The 22,465-nt window shown below is 45.2% G+C and overlaps 2 non-coding genes across 2 annotated transcripts; both read right to left on the bottom strand.

Moving 5' to 3' along the window:
- Window positions 1-4,021: 4,021 nt before the first annotated feature.
- On the bottom strand, window positions 4,022-4,094 carry trnak-cuu (transfer RNA lysine (anticodon CUU)). The gene has a single exon. It is a non-coding gene; the product is annotated as a tRNA-Lys (tRNA).
- Window positions 4,095-12,689: 8,595 nt separating this feature from the next.
- On the bottom strand, window positions 12,690-12,771 carry trnas-uga (transfer RNA serine (anticodon UGA)). The gene has a single exon. It is a non-coding gene; the product is annotated as a tRNA-Ser (tRNA).
- Window positions 12,772-22,465: the final 9,694 nt, after the last annotated feature.

Here is a 22,465-nt window from a genome sequence, read left to right on the forward strand (position 1 = left end):
ACTTGATTAAAGATCTTAAAGTAAGGGAGCACTTAGGAGGCGGTGATCATAATATGGTAGAATTCAATCTCCAATTTGAAAGAAAGAAGGTAGAATCAGATGTAAAGGTGTTACAGTTAAATAAAGGTTACTACAGGGGCATGAGGGAGGAACTGACGAAAATCGACTTGGAGCAGAGCCTAGTGGGAATGACAGTAGCTCAGCAATGGCAGGAGTTTCTGGGAGTAATTGAGGACACAGTACAGAGGTTCATCCCAAAGAAAAGAAAGATTATCAGAGGGGGGATTCGGCAGCCATGACTGACAAAGGAAGTTAGGGAATGCATCAAAGCAGAAGAGAAAGCCTATGAATGTGGCAAAGAGTAGCGGGAAGTCAGGAGATTGGGAAGGCTACAAAAACAAACAGAGGATAACAAAGAGAGAAATAAGGAAAGAGAGGATTAAATATGAAGGTAGGCTAGCCAGTAACATTAGGAATGATAGTAAAAGTTTCTTTAAATACATTAAAAACAAACGGGAGGCAAAAGTTGACATTGGGCCGCTCCAAAATGACACTGGTAATCTAGTGATGGGAGACAAGGAAATAGCTGAGGAACTAAATAAGTACTTTGCGTCAGTCTTCACTGTAGAAGACATGAGTAAAAGCCCAACAATTCCGGAGAGTCAGGGGGCAGAGTTGAATATGGTAGCCATCACAAAGGAGAAAGTGCTAGAGAAACTAAGAGGTCTAAAAATTGATAAATCTCCGGGCCCAGATGGGCTACATCCCAGAGTTCTAAAGGAGATTGCTGAAGAAATAGTGAAGGCGTTAGTTATGATCTTTCAAAAGTCAATGGAGCCAGGGAAAGTCCCAGAGGATTGGAAAATCCCTGTTGTAACCCCCTGTTCAAGAATGGAACAAGGATAAAGAGGGAGAACTATAGGCCAATTAGCCTAACCTCGGTTGTTGGCAAGATTCTAGAATCCATTGTTAAGGATGAGATTTCTAAATTCTTGGAAGTGCAGGGTCGGATTAGGACAAGTCAGCATGGATTTAGTAAGTGGAGGTCGTGCCTGACAAACCTGTTAGAGTTCTTTGAAGAGATAATAAATAGGTTAGACCAAGGAGAGCCAATGGATGTTATCTATCTTGACTTCCAAAAGGCCTTTGATAAGGTGCCTCACGGGAGACTGCTGAGTAAAATAAGGGCCCATGGTATTCGAGGCAAGGTACTAACATGGATTGACGATTGGCTGTCAGGCAGAAGGCAGAGAGTTGGGATTAAAGGTTCTTTTTCGGAATGGCAACCGGTGACGAGTGGTGTCCCACAGGGTTCAGTGTTGGGGCCACAGCTGTTCTCTTTATATATTAACGATCTAGATGACGGGACTGGGGGCATTCTGGCTAAGTTTGCCGATGATACAAAGATAGGTGGAGGGGCAGGTAATATGGAGGAGGTGGGGAGGCTCCAGAAAAATTTAGACAGTTTAGGAGAGTGGTCCAAGAAATGGCTGATGAAATTCAACGTGGGCAAGCGCGAGGTCTTGAACTTTGGAAAAAAGAATAGAGGCATGGACTATTTTCTAAACGGTGACAAAATTCATAATGCTGAAGTGCAAAGGGACTTGTGGGTCCTAGTCCAGGATTCTCTAAAGGTAAACTTGCAGGTTGAGTCCGTAATTAAGAAAGCAAATGCAATGTTGTCATTCATCTCAAGAGGCTTGGAATATAAAAGCAGGGATGTACTTCCGAAGCTTTATAAAGCATTAGTTAGGCCCCATTTAGAATACTGTGAGCAATTTTGGGCACCACGCCTCAGGAAGGACATACTGGCACTGGAGCGGGTCCAGCGGAGATTCACACGGATGATCCCAGGAATGGTAGGCCTAACATACGATGAACGTCTGAGGATCCTGGGATTATATTCATTGGAGTTTAGGAGGTTGAGGGGAGATCTAATAGAAACTTACAAGATAATGAATGGCTTAGATAGGGTGGATGTAGGGAAGTTGTTTCCATTAGCAGGGGAGACTAGGACACGGGGGCACAGCCGTAGAATAAAAGGGAGTCACTTTAGAACAGAGATGAGGAGAAATTTCTTCAGCCAGAGAGTGGTGGGTCTGTGGAATTCATTGCCACAGAGGGCGGTGGATGCCGGGATGTTGAGTGTCTTTAAGACAGAAGTTGATAAATTCTTGATTTCTCGAGGAATTAAGGGCTGTGGAGAGAGAGCAGGTAAATGGAGTTGAAATCAGCCATGATTGAATGGTGGAGTGGACTCGATGGGCCGAATGGCCTTACTTCCGCTCCTATTTCTTATGGTCTTATGGTCTTATATTTAGCGGATTCGTCCATGACAAGACTGAAGAACGATCACTCGTCTATCCAATCGGTGAGGTCGGCCTCAGCGTGAGACAATATTACCAGAGTGAGAACCAGGTTAATTAGATTCAGATCACACGGTTACAATAGAACTGAATCGGGAAAACCCCGCCTTCACAGCCTTGCCACTCGCCTGAGGTATCGTGATCCTCAGGTTAAATCACCATCAGTCAGGTCTCACCATCAACGGGGAAAGCAGCCTATGGTTATCAGGGACTGAAGCGACTTAATTTACTTTGGAACTGGATCAATTTATGATGTTTCCAGGATGCGACTTCCCTCAGACTGATCAAATGATTGGCAGCCGGAAAATTAGCGCCCATTGAGGAGTTACTGGTACCTGAGGCTTAGTTGGAGTATTGGTTTTAAAGGTTAATCATGAAATCTAGAGATGAAAAGCCGGGAAAGTGGGCATGAGGATCATCATGAAATCATTAAAATGTAAAAGGTGGCCATTCGACCCATCGACTCTGCACCGACCCTCTGAAAGAGTCCCTATGCCCCAACCACATCCCTGTAACGCACTACCCAACTTTATAAACACAAAGGGGCAATTTAGCATGGGCATTCCACCTCACCCACACACATTTGGGCGTGCGAGGAAATCGCAGCACCCGGAGGAAACCCATAGACACAGAAAAAAAGTGCAAACTCCACACAGTCAGTGACCAAAGGCTGGAATTGAACCCGGATCGCGGGCGCTGTGAGGTAGCCACTGTGACAACGTGCCACCGTATGAGGTCATAACACGTCATATATCAGATCAAGCATGATCTCATTGAAATACAGAGCACATTCGATAAGCTGAATGGTCTACTTCTGCTCCTCCGTCTTATACCCTGATATTGTGTAAATGTGTTCCGGTTCTTGTGTAAAACTCTTGTTAAAACAACACAGACACCGTATGTCGACTGCGTCTGATTATCTGGCGCAGAGAAGGCGATTGTGGAATACATGTCGTACCCATCAAACTCTGCTACTCACCTGACTGAGATTTGTTCTGGATCTGTAAATCACAGGTAGTGTTCGCGAGTGGAGGGAACAGTCTGCACCTCAGTCTCTGGAACAGATTGTGAGAGCAGGATGCCTTCATTATGAGTCAATGTCTGGTACTTTTTGTGAGAGTGGAATTCAGTCTCTATCAGACATTGGTACTGAATGTCAGTGTGAAAATATTTCTGCATCTGTCAATCACAATTACTGTTTGGGAAAAGTGAGATGAATCCGTAACATCATCACGGCTGTGACAGACAGAGAAAGACACAGAGAAATGCAGGAAGGGACTATCAGGACACACACACAATGACACACAGAAAAGGTGCCGATATGAAGAAACTGTTTTTTTCGGAAAGTGTGTTTTCTGCTGTGTAACTGTGCTCTCTCTGTCGGAACCGTCACTCTGCTGGTGACAGATCTTCACTGTGGTTGTGTCAAATCGTTCCCTGTTGTGTAAATGTGTTCCCAGTTGTGGAAATTGATCCGCCTGAAGCAGAACCTTTCTGCGCCATTACTGAGACGAAATTTCAATTCCAGATTTGTTAAATCTTGTCACCAAGGGTTAGTTCAGACCTCTGGATTCCCAGTCCAGCGACATAACCTTGCCTTCTTGTTGTGAAGACAGTTCATTCAGCATCAATCTTTTCCGATAATAGTCAGGAAGCGCCCAACATGGGGCTCGAACCCACGACTCTGGGATTAAGAGTTCCATGCTCTACCGACTGAGCTAGCCGAGCTGGTGCTGCATTGCCCATTAAACATCTTCTTGTGGAGAGTGGCTGCGGTGCTCATTCGGAGGGTAAGTAATGACTTGTTGGGCCAAATGGCTTTCTGCGCTGGAGAATCTACGATTCTACGAAGCAAGGAGGTTGATGCGTTCAAATGCTTCTGCTATAGTGTCCACTCCTGACACCATGTAGAAATGGTCGTCTTTGAATCACTGGAAACCAAGGAGCTGTAATAAAAAAATAATTGATTTAATAATTGAGCTGCTCCTCCTGGCTTGTGCTCTGACCGCGATCCGGGGAGAATTGCAGGAATCCAGACACGTGATCATTTTAGTTGCGTCATCACGTGACCATTCGGTCTCCACTGGTCTCCCTCGGTGCTCTAATTTCTAGATTCATCATTTTAATTTTCATCCAGACTGGGAAGTTTAGTGCTGCTGCATTTGAAAAGGAACATGAATTTCTAATATTTTTCCAATGTAACTGATGTTGTTACACAAACTATTTAATCAGTGGAATTGTGCGTTCAGGGAACTCAGATTTTCGAATATCTGAAGGCTTCTTTCCAAATCGAATGGTTATTTTCCACAAGATTCAACCCCTCCTCACATAAACCCCGGGGCCGCTTTGATCGCTTGAATGCAATGACTTCCTGGAGTGATTCCAGGCCGGCTTTCGAATGTATTCTATCGACCAAATTACTGTTGAGTGATGCAGCTGTGATGGCCGAGTGGTCAAGTCGTTGGACTTCAAATCCAATAGCGTTTCCCCCCCGCAGATTCAACTGTGATTCGAAATGTTTGTTCAACTCCCCGGAAAAGCTGCCGGCTCGACAATGAATCGGAATTTCGGTTGGTTGTCTGTTAACGGTATTAACATTTATCGAATTCAGTTTTTTGGAAAAACGTTCTTTTTGGAAACTAAACGAAACATAAAGATAAATAAGGAGTTCACACTCAAAGCAACAATCAATAAATAATAACATTTCCTGCAACGTTCGGAAGGAGAAGCAGCAACGGCAGCGAATGGAAACGTGGTTCGGTTTCATTCAGGTGAATGTATTTCTGGGTAAAAAGATCGTGGCAGAAATTGAACATTTAAAAAATATATTTTCTTGTTCTCTTTCTGTTGTCTCTGTTTCTTTCTCTCTCCCTCACTCATTGTTTTTGTGCTTCTCCGGGGACTGATTGGATACACAGTGAAACTCAGCCCCATCTCACCCCAACTCTTTTGGACGAATACGTCCTGGTGATGGACGGTCGTGAATCAGTAGAAGAATCGACAAACTATTCCATTCTTGGCTCTGTAAGAAGTTCCATTCCTGGTTGTGAGGTGGCTCTGGGATAAAGGGATCGAGAGAGAACGAGTCTGACTCTTACTCTGCAAATCATTTCGTGCGCACTTGTAGAAAGTGGATGTGTCTGAGAACAGGAGAAAAGCAGATCATGGGGGTGTGATTGATTTTACTGAGCCGGACCTAGAAAAGTGACGGAAACTTCGAAACAGTCAGCTTCTGTCTGAGAGCTGGTAAGGAATTACGGCTGACATTGAGGCAGTTCATAGTGAATTCTTGCAGCAAATCGAATCTTGAAGCGGTGTTGGCATATTGTTTTCGTAGAGACTGACATAGTTTCTGAAAAGATCAGTTGTGCTTGTTTTTGTTTTGTCCAGTAGTTTGGGGAATCTATTTGGGGCGGGTGCAGTTGGTCAATATCTGTGCTTCTTGCTTGCCCAGCTCACCGGGCAGCAGCAGCTCCATTCCTCGCCAAATGTGTGGACACAAACGGCAAACCCACATTATTGTATCCCCGCGGAGGTTCGAACCCCGCTCGCAGCCGCTCTGCTCTGGAATATTTACTCAGCTCAATAAACAAACCACTGACCACACAAATGATTGGGGCTCTCTTTGCATCTCATTGATGGTTTTCACCCAATTTGGCTGTTTCGGGAATGAAAGTAAAAATTTATCGCGTCTGGTAATTAGTATTTTTAAATAAACTGCACTAAACATATGAAACAATACTTAATAAATGATAATTAACGAATATTAATCAATATTTAAAAAGTGTTCTGCAACGATTGGAAGGAAATGCCCATCCCATCAGATCAGGAAATGTTGGGAATGGATCGGAGTGAAACATTCCCAGACCATGTCCAACATGTTTCTCCTCAGCATGAAAACTCCCCGCGGAAACACTGAAACAGATACTCATTTGATCACATCATGATTAACATCACTCACACCTTAACCATGAGGCCACTGATGAAGTCATGATGGCTTCGAATTTCTCCTAAAATGCCAAATGAACCCACTGACTGGCAGAGTTACATTACCCACGTGATTGGCGAGGCGCATCCACAGACCGACTTGGCGAGTGGTGCAAACTGACATCACTGCTTCTGGTCAGCTCCAGAACAGAGAGATAAATGTCACATTGTCCTTTCATATTTCTGATTTATAATTGTGTGGGGAAACTGATGGGCTTTGGACGCAATTAAAAGTTGCTTCAAGTGAGATCAAATCAGCGGCTGGCTCGTTGGTCTGGGGAGACCTGTGCCACACAAAGCAACAGAGTCTGCAGATAGAGAATGAATCGAATATTCACATGTCACACCAGAGAACACGTAGGAGAACAATTCAGCAGTCAAGGGCATTGAGCCTCTGATCTCCGGGTAAGCGTTCTGCAAGGCGGCCTTCAGGACGCGCGACAAGGAAAATCGCCGAACAGAAACTTCTAGCCAAGTTCCGCAGACATGAGTACGGCCTCAACCGGGACCTTGGATTCATGTCGCATTACATTTATCCCCCACCATCTGGCCTGGGCTCGCGAAATCCTACCAACTGTCCTGGTGTGAGTCAATTCACACCCCTTTAACCTGGGGTTACCCCTATCTGGTTTAGCACAGGGCTAAATCGCTGGCTTTAAAAGCCGACCAAGTCAGATCAGAAGCACGGTTCAATTCCCGGATCAGCCTCCCCGAACAGGCGACGGAATGTGGCTTTTCACGGTAACTTAATTTGAAACCTACTTGTGACAATAAGCGATTTTCATTTCATCTCTGGACCTGTGAAGACTTAATTACCTGCAAATGCTGGCATTCAAAGCATTGTCTTGCATTTTTGACTTTGCCTATATATATGTTTCCGAAACATACCTCTTCATTCACCTGAGGAACGAGCAGTTCTCCGAAAGCTAGTGTTTGAAACACACCTGTTGGACTTTAACCTGGTGTTGTCAGACTTGTTACTGTGCACAGCAGGGGCTGACAGATAAAGAGTCATTCACCACCCAAATGTCTATGTGCACCTCCCCCAACACACGCGCATGCCCACTGCCACTGAAAGTTTTGTCATGATTCTGATATGCAGACGTTTTAACGGAAACTAGCAAACAACATAATGATTTTTTTCCACTCAATAACAATATCAGAGATTGATCATTACAGATTTAGTTCAACCTTCACACAGATTTTCAGAGTATGAAAGATATTGAATGAATGACAGACTCTCATACAGTCCCAGAGACTCTCGCAAAGCGATTTAACTGAATACAAAGACAGATTGTTGCAGAAGATATGTAACAAGCCGAAGAATGATTGGTATATTACAAATATGGAATGAATCTGACTCTGCCATATAGTGTCAGGGACTGAAATATGCAGCAATTGTATTTCAAAATTGATCGCACTTAGCAGGGTGGTAGTGTCAAATAACCGGATGGTGCGAATCCTCAATGTGCAAAGGGGACCTTGTCGCCACAATGACTGTGTAATGGTCACTCTGAACGTCAAGACTATGGGAGACAGAGCTCCACAGACTGAATCATACTTTCCACAGACCACCACTGACTGAATCATGGTGAATACCAAGAGCTGAATTATGTTGTCAACACTCACATAGAAATGGCACACAGAATAAAATGGCGAGATCGTGGAAAATGTGGACCGTTTTCCATGACCGGAAGCCACCACTGGAAAAAGGCAGATCCAGCAGATAGGATTCGCCCCCACCTCCAATGTGTCAGCTCAGCCTTCAGCAGATTGAGAAAGAGAATACTTGAAGAGCAGCTTGATGACAGAATCGTTCGGAGTGACCATTGCACAGTGCTTACTCAGCAACGGCAAAGACTGGTCCCGTATGTGTTTTATTCTGTTCTCAGTGGAGGCCAACAAACCAAAAATACTCCAATTTACCCAATGATCCCAGTACGAAAAGCAAGGGACAAAAATTGTTTATTTTGATTTTATTTCAACAACGAAACAAAATTGAACAGGAATTAAAAAGCGCATTGAGCTGATACAATAGGCTTCGGGACGCAATGATAAGCTGGTTTGAGTGACGTTTGCATGTCGGTTGGCTCGTTGGTCTCGGGGTATGATTCTCGCATAGGGACTTCCGTTAACGATAAAATGCGAGAGGTCCCGGATTCAAATACCGGACGAGCCCTGTTTATGTTTAATCAGTACGATCCATGTGGTGTCATTGACTGAAATCGGGAGCAAGTTTGAGCTCCAGAGAATGTGTCAGTACAGAACGCGCGAAGAAACGAACGCGACATTTAAAGACCGTTTCACCATGGTGGAGGACTCTGAATTTATCCTCAGATATCAAGAAAAACAAACGAACGCTTGCGCATCCAGGTAGTTGGCTGAATGCAATGTTTGTATGTAACCCCAATAAACCTTTGATTTATTTGCTGAATCTCCGCCTTAAAAATAATCAATGTGCCGCTTCCGCCGCCTTCTGAGGCAGAGCTCCAAAGTCGCACAACTCTCTGGGAGTGAGAAATTTCCACATCTCCATCCGAAAAGGGCGACATCCTTGTTTTTAACTGCCCAGTAGTTCTGGTCTCACCCTCAAGCAGTGACATCCTTTCCACGTCCACCTTGCCAAGACCATTCAAAATCTGATGTACTTCAATCAAATCAACTGTCACTCTTCACATCTCCATTGGAAACAAGTGCAGTCTGTCTAACCTTTCCTCATTAGAAAACCCGCTCATTCCTGGACCAATCGAGGAAACCTCCTCTGAACCGTATTTACCTAAATAAGGAAACCAAAACTGCACAGAATTAGCGAAATGTGTAGCTCCTGGAATAAAAGGGACAGTAGCAATATGGATATAAATGTGGTTGAATAATCAGAAACAGAATATAATGGCCAGTAGAGAATTTTCGGACTGGAAGAAGGTTTGTAGTGTTCGACATGGGTTCCTACTGGAATATTTGCTTTCCCTGGCATATAACAATGTGCTAGATCATGGTGTAGAGGGAACAGTTTCAAAGTTTGATGATGATACAAACTTGGAAATGTTCTGAACTGATACGTGGACAGTCTAGAACGTCAAACGGCGAAAGATGATTTTCAGTCTGGAGACGTGTGAGATGAATGGTTTAGACTAGAAACCAGACAGGGGCTGGTTTAGCACACTGGGGTAAATCGCTGGCTTTTAAAGCAGACAAAAGCAGACCAGTTCAATTCCCATACCAGCCTTTACGAACAGGCGCCGGAATGTGGCGACTATGGACTTTTCACAGTAACTTCATTTGAAGCCTACTTGTGACAATAAGCGATTTTCATTCATTCATTATGCATTTTTAAGGGAATATAGAATCATAGAATTTACAGTGCAGAGGTGGCCATTCGTACCATGGAATCTGCACCGGCTCTTCAAATAGCACCCCACTGAAGCCCATGCGTCCACCCTTTCCCCGTATCCCAGCAACCCCATCTAACCTAAGGGTAATTTAGCACGGCCAATCCACCTAAACTGCACATCTTTGGAGTGTGGTAGGAAACCGGAGACCCGGAGGAAACCCACGCAGACACAGGGAGAACACAGACAGTGATCCAAGTGGGAATCGAACATGAGACCCGGCGCTGTGAAGCCACAGTGCTAACCACTATTCTACCGTGCTGTCCCTGAATCATGGTGAATACCAAGAGCTGAATTATGGTGTCAACACTCACATAGAAATGGCACACAGAATAAAATAGCGAGATCGTGGAAAATGTGGACCATTTTCCATGACCGGAAGCCACCACTGGAAAAAGGCAGATAGGATTCGCCCTCACCTCCAATGTGACAGCTCAGCCTTCAGCAGATTGAGAAAGAGAATACTTGAAAAGCAGCTTCATGACAGAATCGTTCGGAGTGACCATTGCACAGTGCTTACTCAGCAACGGCAAAGACTGGTCCCGTATGTGTTTTATTCTGTTCGCAGTGGAGGCCAACAAACCAAAAATAACCCAATTTACCCAATGATCCCAGTACGAAAAGCAAGGGACAAAAATTGTTTCTTTTGATTTTATTTCAACAACGAAACTGCGAGGGCAGCATGGCGGCACAGTGGTCAGCACGACTGCCTCACGGCGCCGAGGTACCAGGTTCGATCCCGGCTCTGGGTCACTGTCCGTGTGAATTTTGAACATTCTCCCGTGTTTGCGTGGGTTTCGCCCCCAGAATCCAATGATGTGCAAGCTAGGTGGATTGGCCACGCTAAATTGCCCCTTAATTGGGAAAAATCAATTGGGTACTCTAAATTATTTTAAAACAAGGTGAAGACTGCGGATCCCGCTCCTGCTGTTTAATACAGATCACTATAACTGGCACAGTGAGCAGAAAGAAATTCGTGTTGTTTGTGTGAATTTCACTCCAATTTAAAACGCTCCTGAATGAAAGTGTCTGTGTCACACGGCTCCCGATCAGCCAGGAGATTGCACCAGTCCACAATAAATGTATTTATGCAATATATTTCTGGTGTTCTGTGTGTCATTACATTGGACTCTTACTCTGGTCTGAGACATTACCTTGTCCTTGTGCCCTGATGCTGCCCTTTTCATCCTGTTTCAGTAATAACTTTTTACTGGTATTAATTATGTAACTTACTTAGTGATTAAGTTATTCAGCCACTAGGAGTGTTTTAAGCTCATTTTGTAAACGGAACTTTGCGTGGCTCGTATTTTTGTCCCGTTTAACCCACCTATTTACTATGGTTGCAGACTGAGAACTTAGTTATTAATGTTGAAGATTGTCGTTTATTTAAACTAAGTTTCCACACAAAACAAATTGATGCTGGTTATTACATAAGGAACCCATGGGTGATGAAAACAATTGGTGAATTTTATTTCAGGAGTGTCCCCTCCTTTTCTGCCCTGACCTGCGGTATCTAATTAAATAATTCACCACTGTTATGGGCAGGAACTGAATCTTGGTCAAATGCTGTGACAGTCACCACTATACCACCACCTGTCCCTGGGCAATGTTGCCCCCTCTGTATTTATAGAACGAATACACAAACAATGAAGCGGGTGAATGTATTAAATCAGGGATTCGATATTCTTGTAACCAATATGGCTGTAATGGGAATCTTTCATATTCCGATAGATCGGGTAGAGCTGGGTAGCTCAGTCAGAAATCAGATACCTGGGGATTTCAAGATAATTACTACAATGATAATATTTAACCATGTTAATGTTCTTTTGCTCCAATTGAAATGTGTTACGAATACAGCGTTTCCGTGTTGGACAACTCGCGTTCAACCAGGAGATGGCAGCAGTGCGCAATAGTTTGGATATCCTGTTTGTGTCCGCAGATCTCGACAGGAATGGAGCTGCTGCTGCACGGGCAGCTGGACAAGCAAGCGGCACAGATATTAACAAACTGCATCCGCTCCAAATAGATTCCCCAAATTATTGAACAAAACAAAAACAAGCACAAATCATATTTTAAGAAAGTATGACAGTGTCTCTGAAAACAATATACCAACACCTCATAAAGAATCGATTTGCCTAAACTAATTCAAAATCAACCGTTTCAATATCAGCCTTAATTCCTTGCCAGTTCTCAGACAGGCGCCGACTGGTTAGAAGCTTGCATCACTTTTCAAGGTCCTGCTCAATAAAATCAATCACAGGCCCATGATCTGCTTTCCTCCTGTTCTCAGACACATCCACTTTCTACAAGGGCGCACTAACTGGTTTTCAGAGTAAGAGTCAGACTGCAGTCACCTCGTTCTCTCTCGATCCCTTTATCTCAGAGCCACCTCACAACCAGGAATGGAACTTCTCACAGAGCCAAGAATGGAATAGTTTGTCGATTCTTCCACTGATTCAGGACCGTCCATCACCAGGACGTGTTGGTCCAAAAGAGTTGGAATGAGATGGGGCTGAGTTTCACTGTGTATCCAATGAGTCCCCGGAGAAGAACAAAAACAACGAGTGAGGGAGAGAGAAAGAAACAAAGAAACAGATGGAGACAAAGGAAAGAGAACAAGAAAATATTTTTAAAATATGTTCCATTTCTGCCACGATCTTTTTACCCAGAAATACATTCAGCTGAATGAAACCAAACCACGTTTCCATTCGCTGCCGTTGCTGCTTCTCCTTCCGAACGTTGCAGGAAATATTACTGATTGCTGTTTTGGGTGTGAGTTCCTTATTCATCTGAATATTTCGTTCAGTCCCCCCCCCCAAAAAAATGTTAAGTATCTGACTGAACTGGATTGACGTTCAAACCGCTTATTTACAAACAATCGGAAAACGTATTAATTTTCGAGTCAGCGGCTTGTGCGGGGAGTAGAACAAATATTTCGAATCACAGTCGCTGCGAGCGGGATTCGAACCGGGGCGGGGAAACCCCATTGGATTTCAAGTCCAACGCCTTAACCACTCGGCCATCGCAGCTGCGTCCAATGCGTCATTCCTTAGTTATTTGGTCGATGGAATACATTCTAAAACCAGCCTGGAATCACTCCAGGAAGTTATTCCATTCAAGCGACCAATAGTCCGCCGGTGCAGACACGGTGGGCCGAATGGCCTCCTTCTGCACTGTAAATTCAATGATAATCTATGATTAATCTAGGAAAAAGGTTCGGCACAACATCGTGGGCCGAAGGGCCTGTACTGTGCTGTATTTTTCTATGTTCTGATAGTGTTTATGTGAGGAGGGGTTGAATCTTCGTGGAAAATTGCCATTGGATTTGGAGAGAAGCCTTGAGAGACTCGAAAATCTCAACTCCCTAAACGCACAATTCCACTGATTTAATAGTTTGTGTAACAACATCAGTTACATTGGAAATATATTAGAAATTCAAATGGAACAGGACCACACTTCCCAGTCTGGAAGAAAATTAAAATGATGGAATCTAGAAATTACGGCACAGAAAGAGACCTGTGCAGGCCGAATGGTCACGTGATGACCCGATGACGCAACTAACATGATCACGTGTCTGGATTCGAGCAGTTCTCCCCGGATCGCGGTCAGAGCACAAACCAGGAGGGGCTGCTCAATTATTAATTTAATTATTTTTTATTACAAGACCTTGGTCGCCAGTCATTGAGAGACCAGCATTCCTACATGGTGTCAGGAGTGGGCAGTATGGCAGAAGGACTCCACCGCATCAACCTCCTTGTATCATCGAATAGTAAAATCTCCAGCCCAGAAGGAGGCCATTCGACCCAACGCGTCAACACTGACCCTCCGAATGAGCACCGCCGCTACTCTGCAATAGAGAGTGCAGCACCATACCGGCTAGCTCAGTCGGTAGCGCATGGTACTTTTAATTTCAGTATCGTGGGTTCGAGCCCCACGTTGGGCGCTTCCATATTAGTATCTTAAAATATTCATGCTGAATTAACTGTCTTCAGAACAAAAACACAAGGTGATGTCGCTTGACTGGGAATCCAGGGGTCTGAACCCTTGGTGACAAGATTGAATAAATCAGGAATTGAAATTTCGTCTCCGTAATGGCGCAGAAAGGTTCTGCTTCAGACGGATCGATTTCCACAACCGGGAACACATTTACACAACAGGGAATGATTTGACACAACCAAAGAACAAAGAAATGTACAGCACAGGAACGTGCCCTTCGGCCCTCCAAGCCCGTGCCGACCATGCTGCCCGACTAAACTACGATCTTCTACACTTCCTGGGTCCGTATCCCTTTATTCCCATCCTAATCATGTATTTGTCAAGATGCCCCTTAAATGTCACTATCGTCCCTGCTTCCACCACCTCCTCCGGTAGCGAGTTCCAGGCATCCACTACCCTCTGCGTAAAAAACTTGCCTCCTACATCTACTCTAAACCTTGCCCCTCTCACCTTAAACCTAGTAATTGACCCCTCTACCCTGGGGAAAAGCCTCTGACTATCCACTCTGTCTGTGCCCCTCATAATTTTATAGACCTCTATCAGGTCTCCCCTCAACCTCCTTCATTCCAGTGAGAACAAACAGAGCTTATTCAACCGCTCCTCATAGCTAATGCCCTCCATACCAGGCAACATTCTGGTAAAACTCTTCTGCACCCTCTCTAAAGCCTCCACATCCTTCTGGTAGTGTGGCGACCAGAATTGAACACTATACTCCAAGTGTGGCCTAACTAAGGTTCTATACAGCTGCAACATGACTTGCCAATTCTTATACTCAATGCCCCGGCGAATGAAGGCAAGCATGCCCTATGCCTTCTTGACTACCTTCTCCACCTGTGTTGCCCCTTTCAATGACCTGTAGACCTGTACTCCTAGATCTCTTTGACTTTCAATACTCTTGAGGGTTCTACCATTCACTGTATATTCCCTACCTGCATTAGACCTTCCAAAATGCATTACCTCACATTTGTCCGGATTAAACTCCATCTGCCATCTCTCCGCCCAAGACTCCAAACAATCTAAACCCTGCTGTAATCTTTTAACAGTCCTCATCGCTATCCGCAATTCCACCAACCTTTGTGTCGTCTGCAAACTTACTAAACAGACCAGTTACATTTTCCTCCAAATCATTTATATATACTACAAAGAGCAAAGGTCCCAGCACTGATCCCTGTGGAACACCACTGGTCACAGCCCTCCAATTAGTGCAGTGCAGATCTGTCACCGGCAGAGTCATTGTTCCACGACAGAGAGAAGAGTCACACAGCAGAGAGCTCAGTTACACAGCTGAGAGCTCAGTTACACATCAGAGAGCACGGTTACACAGCAGGATATATATTTACAAACAGGGCCTCTCTGTGTGCAGCAGAAAACACATTTTCCTAAATACCCAATTTCTCCATCTCAGTATCTTGCTGGTTTGCACTGCACCTTTTGTGTGTGTCACTGTGTGTATCCTGATAGTCTCTTTCTGTGTGACTTTCTCTATCTGTTACAGCCATACTGATGTTACGTATTCATCTCACGTTTCCCAAACAAGAATTGTGATTGATAAATACAGAATGATTTCCACACTGACATTCAGTACCAATGTCTGATAGAGACTGAATCCCACCCTCACATACAGTACCAGACATTGACTGAGAGGGAAACCGAGAATGGGAGGCAGTGGCATACTGGACTCGGAACTGTAACTTTCTCTCTCCACAGATGTTGCCAGACCAGTCGAGTTATCCAACATTTTATATTTCTCTTTCAGGATTTTATGAAGAATTTCCATAGCGGCATTGCCCTTGTGCTCGACGCTTCTAATTATAAAGATTGGTCCCGGATGTCTATTGTTCTGTTCGCAGCGGAGGCCAACAAACCAGAAAGAACCAAATTGACCCAATGACCCCGATGAGAAAAGCAAGGGACAAAAAAGAGTTTCTTTCGATTTTACTTTAACAACCAAACCAAATTGAACAGGAATTAAGAAGCCCATTGAGTTGATAAAATAAATTTTGCTTGGGAGGTAATGGTAAAATGGTGTCAGCGGCACGCTGACCACCGGCTGGCTCGTTGGTCTAGTGGGATGATTCTCGCTTAGGATCTTCTGTTGCCATAAAATGAGAGAGATCCCGGGTTCAGATTGCGGACTGTGCAAATAACTTTTTAAAATCTGTACGATCGATATGGTGCCATTGACTGAACTCGGGAGTAGTTTGGAGGAAAGGGAGGGAGGGAGCGAGGGCCATGTTTAGAGCTTAACCACTTCTTCACGCCAGTTCTTCGGCTGCCAACAGTACAGTCGAGGTGACCCAGTTGACCTCTTCCAGAATCCTCCTCTGCCGCTTCCACTGGATGAATTTCCTCATGTTTGTCCACTGGAGGGGTTCTTCGGCTACTTGTCTGTGAAAGCAGCACCGGAAGCAGCTGTGGAGACAGATTCCAATCTCCAGGATGCAACTCTCCAATTGGATACTTCACTTTGATCAGATCTTACACTCTCGTTTAGAGAATCATTGAATAGTTACAGATCAGGCGAAATCCATTTTGCCCACCGTGTCCACGTTGGTCGCCGAGAGCTGGCGGTAGTCCCGTGATAAAAACAGAAAATGCTGGAAAATCCCAGCAGGCCTGGCAGCATCTGTAGAGAGGGAAACAGAGTATGAGAAGCAGGGTCATACTTGACTCGGAACTGTAACTCTCTTTCTCTCTCCACAGATGTTGCCAGACCAGCCGAGTAATCCAACATTTTCCAATTCTCTTTCAGAATTTTATGAAGAATCTGCATTATGAAGAATGCGCTCGACGCTTCTATTTATAAAGATTGGTCCCGGATGTCTATTGTTCTGTTCGCAGTGGAGGCCAACAAACCAGAAAGAACCAAATTGACCCAATGATCCCGATAAGATAAGCAAGGGACAAAAAATAGTTTATTTGGATTTTACTTTAACAACCAAACCAAATTCAACAGGAATTAAGAAGCCCATTGAGTTAATAAAATAAGCTTCGGTTGGGAAGTAATGGTAAGATTGTTTCAGCGGGACGTTGATCACCTTTGGTGATTCTCGCTTTGGCGATTCTCTCGTAGGCAATTCTGCTGCGATAAAATGCCAGAGGTCCCGGGTTCCAATCCCGGACGAACCCTGCAAAGCACTTTTTAACATCTGTGCGATCGATATGGTGCCATTGACTGAACACGGGAGCAGTTTTGAGGAAAAGTAGGGAGGGACGTGTTTGGCGCTTAACCGCTCCTTGACACCTGTTCTTCGGTTGCCCACAGTACAGTCGAGGTGACTCAGTTGACCTCTTCCAGAATCCTCCTCTGCCGCCTCCACTGAATGAAGTTCCTCCTGTTTGTCCACTGGAGGCGTTCTTCACTGAGTTCTGAATTTGGTGCATTTGCGTGCTATAGTGAGAGTTTCGTGACTGAGGGTGTATAAGGGTTAATTTTGATCTAAAGTCTAGTCTTTCTTTTATTTAGTTAATTAATTTAAAAGTTCCTGTTTGGTTGAGAAGGTGAATTTTCAACGAGCTTTAAACAAAGGTTCTACTTGTAGGTACTTGCAGCTGGAGCTTATTAATTAGCTAATTGGATTAGGCCAGTCTCCAGAGGCTAGATTCACAGTATAAAAGTGATCCAGCTACAGTGCACACTTTGTTTGCTCTGAATGATGAATTTGGTGCATTTGACTGCTACAGTGAGTGTTTGGTGACTGAGGGAGTTAGACGAGGAGTTAGTAAGGTGCTCCTTTAATTTCATTTCAGCAAAGAGCGAGAACGGAATGAATGAATACTTTGCATCAGTATTCACCAAAGAGAAGGAATTGGTAGATGTTGAGTCTGGAGAAGGGGGTGTAGATAGCCTGGGTCACATTGTGATCCAAAAAGATGAGGTGTTGGGTGTCTTAAAAAATATTAAGGTAGATAAGTCCCCAGGGCCGGATGGGATCTACCCCAGAATACTGAAGGAGGCTGGAGAGGAAATTGCTGAGGCCTTGACAGAAATCTTTGGATCCTCGCTGTCTTCAGGGGATGTCCCGGAGGACTGGAGAATAGCCAATGTTGTTCCTCTGTTTAAGAAGGGTGGCAGGGATAATCCCGGGAACTACAGGCCGGTGAGCCTTACTTCAGTGGTAGGGAAATTACTGGAGAGAATTCTTCGAGACAGGATCTACTCCCATTTGGAAGCAAATGGACGTATTAGTGAGAGGCAGCACGGTTTTGTGAAGGGGAGGTCGTGTCTCACTAACTTGATCGAGTTTTTCGAGGAGGTCACTAAGATGATTGATGCAGGTAGGGCAGTAGATGTTGTCTATATGGACTTCAGTAAGGCCTTTGACAAGGTCCCTCATGGTAGACTAGTACAAAAGGTGAAGTCACACGGGATCAGGGGTGAACTGGCAAGGTGGATACAGAACTGGCTAGGCCATAGAAGGCAGAGGGTAGCAATGGAGGGATGCTTTTCTAATTGGAGGGCTGTGACCAGTGGTGTTCCACAGGGATCAGTGCTGGGACCTTTGCTCTTTGTAGTATATATAAATGATTTGGAGGAAAATGTAACTGGTCTGATTAGTAAGTTTGCAGACGACACAAAGGTTGGTGGAATTGCGGATAGCGATGAGGACTGTCTGAGGATACAGCAGGATTTAGATTGTCTGGAGACTTGGGCGGAGAGATGGCAGATGGAGTTTAACCTGGACAAATGTGAGGTAATGCATTTTGGAAGGGCTAATGCAGGTAGGGAATATACAGTGAATGGTAGAACCCTCAAGAGTATTGAAAGTCAAAGAGATCTAGGAGTACAGGTCCACAGATCACTGAAAGGGGCTACACAGGTGGAGAAGGTAGTCAAGAAGGCATACGGCATGCTTGCCTTCATTGGCCGGGGCATTGAGTATAAGAATTGGCAAGTCATGTTGCAGCTGTATAGAACCTTAGTTAGGCCACACTTGGAGTATAGTGTTCAATTCTGGTCGCCACACTACCAGAAGGATGTGGAGGCTTTAGAGAGGGTGCAGAAGAGATTTACCAGAATGTTGCCTGGTATGGAGGGCATAAGCTATGAGGAGCGATTGAATAAACTCGGTTTGTTCTCACTGGAACGAAGGAGGTTGAGGGGCGACCTGATAGAGGTATACAAAATTATGAGGGGCATAGACAGAGTGGATAGTCAGAGGCTTTTCCCCAGGGTAGAGGGGTCAATTACTAGGGGGCATAGGTTTAAGGTGAGAGGGGCAAAGTTTAGAGTAGATGTACGAGGCAAGTTTTTTACGCAGAGGGTAGTGGGTGCCTGGAACTCACTACCGGAGGAGGTAGTGGAGGCAGGGACGATAGGGACATTTAAGGGGCATCTTGACAAATATATGAATAGGATGGGAATAGAAGGATACGGACCCAGGAAGTGTAGAAGATTGTAGTTTAGTCGGGCAGTATGGTCGGCACGGGCTTGGAGGGCCGAAGGGCCTGTTCCTGTGCTGTACATTTCTTTGTTCTTTGTTCTTTGGAACCAGGAGTTTATAGAGTGTGCAGCTGACTGGGAGCAGAGTCAGAGGCCGGAAGTCCAGTTGATCCACAGGGCAGCTATATTCTGTAAGGCAAGAAGGGTTGGAGGCTAGGGCAGTTACATGCTCATCCTGTAGGATGTGGGTGGTGAGGGATACCACCGGTGTCCACGCTGACTGTACCTGAGGGAAGTGCACCCAACTCCAGCTCCTCAGAGACCGTGTTAGGGAACTGGAGCTGGAGCTGGATGAACTTCGGATCATCCGCGAGGCAGAGGGGGTTATAGAGAATAGTTACAGGGAGGTAAGCACACCCAAGGTACAGGACAAGAGTAGCTGGATTACAGTCAGGGGAAAGAAAACAAACAGGCAGACAGCGCAGGGATCCTTCGTGGCCGTTCCTCATCAAAACAAGTATACCATTTTGGACGCTGTTGGGGGTGGGGGGTTGGGGGGGGGGGGGGGTGAATGACCTACCGTGGGAAGGCCTTAGCGGCCAGCTCTCTGGCACTGAGTCTGCGTCTGGGGCTCAGAAGGGAAGGGGGAGAAGAGAAAAGCAATCGTAATAGGATATTCAATGGTTAAGGGAATAGATAGGAGATTCTGTGGTCGCGAGCGAGACTCCCAGAAGGTATGCTGCCTTCCGGGTGCCTGTGCCAGGGATGTCTCGTATCGTGTCTTCAGGATCCTTAAGGGGGAGAGTGAGCAGCCAGAAGTCGTGGTGCACATTGCTATCAAAGAGTTAGGTAGGAAAAAGGGTGTGGAGGTAATAAACGGAGTTAGGCTGGAAGTTAAAAGCCAGAACAGACAGAGTTGTCATCTCTGGTTTGTTGCCGGTGCCACGTGATAGCGAGGCTAGGAATAGGGAGAGAGAGCAGTTAAACACGTGGCTGCAGGAATGGTGTAGGAGGGAGGGCTTCAGGTATTTGGATAATTGGAGTGCATTCTGTGGGAGGTGGGACCTGTACAAGCAGGATGGGTTGCATCAGAACCAGAGGGGCACCAATATCATGGGAGGGAGGTTTTCTAGTAATCTTCGGGAGGGTATAAACTAATTTGGCAGGGGAATGGGAACCGGATTTGTAGTCCAGCAACTCAGGTAGCCGATATTCAGGACGCCAAAGCGTGCAATGAGGCAGTGGGGAAGGGAACACTGACAAAGGAGAGTACTTGCAGGCACGGAGATGGGTTGAAGTGTGTATACCTCAACGCAAGAAGCATCAGGAATAAGGTGGGTGAACTTAAGGCATGGATCGGTACTTGGAACTATGATGTGGTGGCCATCACAGAAACTTGGATAGAAGAGGGGCAGAAATGGTTGTTGGCGGTCCCTGGTTATAGATGTTTGAATACGATTAGGGAGGGTGGTAAAAGAGGTGGGGGGTGGCATTGCTAATTAGAGATAGTATAACAGCTGCAGACAGGCAGTTCGAGAAGAATCTGCCTACTGAGGTAGTATGGGTTGAAGTCAGAAATAGGAAAGGAGCGGTCACCTTGTTGGGAGTTTTCTGTGGGCCCAAATATTAGCAGAGATGTGGAGGAACAGATTGGGAAACAGATTTTGGAAAGGTGCAGAAATCACAGGGTAGTAGTCATGGGTGACTTCAACTTCCCAAACATTGAGTGGAAACTCTTTACAAAGAACAAAGAACAAATAAAATTACAGCACAGGAACAGGCCCTGCGGCCCTCCCAGCCTGCGCCGATCCAGAGCCTTCATCAAAACCTGTCGCCTATTTTCCAAGGATCTACTTCCCTCTGTTCCCCGCCCGTTCATGTATCTGTCTAGATGCATCTTAAATGACGCTATCGTGCCCGCCGCTACCAGCTCCGCTGGCAAAGCGTTCCAGGCACCCACCACCCTCTGCGTAAAATACTTTCCACGCACACCTCCCTTAAACTTTCCCCGTCTCACCTTGAAATCGTGTCCCCTTGTAATTGACACCCCCACTCTTGGAAAAAGCTTGTTGCTATCCACCCTGTATATACCTCTCATAATTTTGTAGACCTCAATCAGGTCCCCCTTCAACCTCCGTCTTTCCAACGAAAACAATCCTAATCTATTCAACCTTTCTTCATAGCTAGCACCCTCCATGCCAGGCAACATCCTGGTGAACCTCTTCTGCACCCTCTCTAAATCATCCACATCCTTCTGGCAATGTGGCGACCAGAACTGCATGCAGTATTCCAACTGTGGCCTAACCAAAGTTCTAGACAACTGTAACATGACCTGCCGACTCTTGTACTCAATACCCCGTCCGATGAAGGCAAGCATGCTGTATGCTTTTTTGACCACTCTATCGACCTGCGTTGCCACCTTCAGGGTACAATGGACCTGTACTCCCAGATTTGTCTCTACATCAATTTTCTCCAGGACTCTCCCATTGACCGTAAAGTCCGCTCTTGAATTAGATCTTCCAAAATGCATCACCTCGCATTTGCCTGGATTGAACTCCATCTGCCATTTCTCTGCCCAACTCTCCAATCTATTTATATTTTCCTGTATTCTCTGACAGTCCTCCACGGTATCTGCAACTCCACCAATCTTAATATCATCTGCAAACTTGCTAATCAAACCACCTATTCCTTCGTCCAGATCATTTATGTATATCACAAACAACAGTGCTCCGAGCACGGATCCCTGTGGAACACCAATAGTCACCTTTCTCCGTTTTGAGACACTCCCTTCCACCACTACTCTCTGTCTCCTGTTGCCCAGCCAGTTCTTTATCCATCTAGCTAGTACACCCTGAACCCCATACGACTTCACTTTTTCCATCAACCTGCCATGGGAAACTTTATCAAACGCCTTACTGAAGTCCATGTATATGACATCTACAGCCCTTCCCTCATCAATTAACGTTGTCACTTCCTCAAAGAATTCTATTAGCTTTGTAAGTTATGACCTTCCCTGCACAAAACCATGCTGCCTATCACTGATAAGTCTATTTTCTTCCAAATGTCAATAGATCCTATCACGCAGTATCTTCTCCAACAGTTTGCCTACCACTGACGTCAAGCTCACAAGTCTATAATTCCCACGATTATCTCTGCTACCCTGCTTAAACAAAAGGACAACATTAGCAATTCTCCAGTCCTCTGGGACCTCACCAGAGCTCAAGGATGCTGCAAAGATATCTGTTAAGGCCCCAGCTATTTCTTCCCTCGCTTCCCTCAGTAACCTGGGATAGATCCCATCCGGACCTGGGGACTTCTCCACCTTAATGCCTTTTAGAATACCC

Source organism: Scyliorhinus torazame, chromosome 24 (assembly GCF_047496885.1).
Source record: "Scyliorhinus torazame isolate Kashiwa2021f chromosome 24, sScyTor2.1, whole genome shotgun sequence".
NCBI lineage: Eukaryota > Metazoa > Chordata > Chondrichthyes > Carcharhiniformes > Scyliorhinidae > Scyliorhinus > Scyliorhinus torazame.